Raw genomic sequence first — 297 nt, 5'->3', positions numbered from 1 at the left:
AATAAACAAACAAATATGGATAGTATATTTATACGGGTTTGTTGCTGTCCACCTAAACCCTAAACCCTAAGCCCTAAACCCTAAACCCTAAACCCTAAACCCCCATACACGCCACCCATCAATTCGTAGGCATGTATCAGCAGAGTCATGGCTACGAATTTATATTTGGCGTATATAGGGGTTTAGGGTTTAGGGTTTAGGTTTACTCGGTGTATATAGGTGGTGTAAGCAGTTGTTTGTCTATATGTGTGTTGTTGCATGCACCGCATGCATCTAAAAAAAAGAATAAAACAAAAT

The sequence above is a fragment of the Eimeria mitis genome, genomic scaffold (assembly GCF_000499745.2).
Source record: "Eimeria mitis Houghton genomic scaffold, Emh_scaff2421, whole genome shotgun sequence".
NCBI classification, from domain to species: domain Eukaryota; phylum Apicomplexa; class Conoidasida; order Eucoccidiorida; family Eimeriidae; genus Eimeria; species Eimeria mitis.
The sequence above is the reverse complement of the archived record's forward strand: the minus strand, read 5'-3'. Positions refer to the sequence as shown.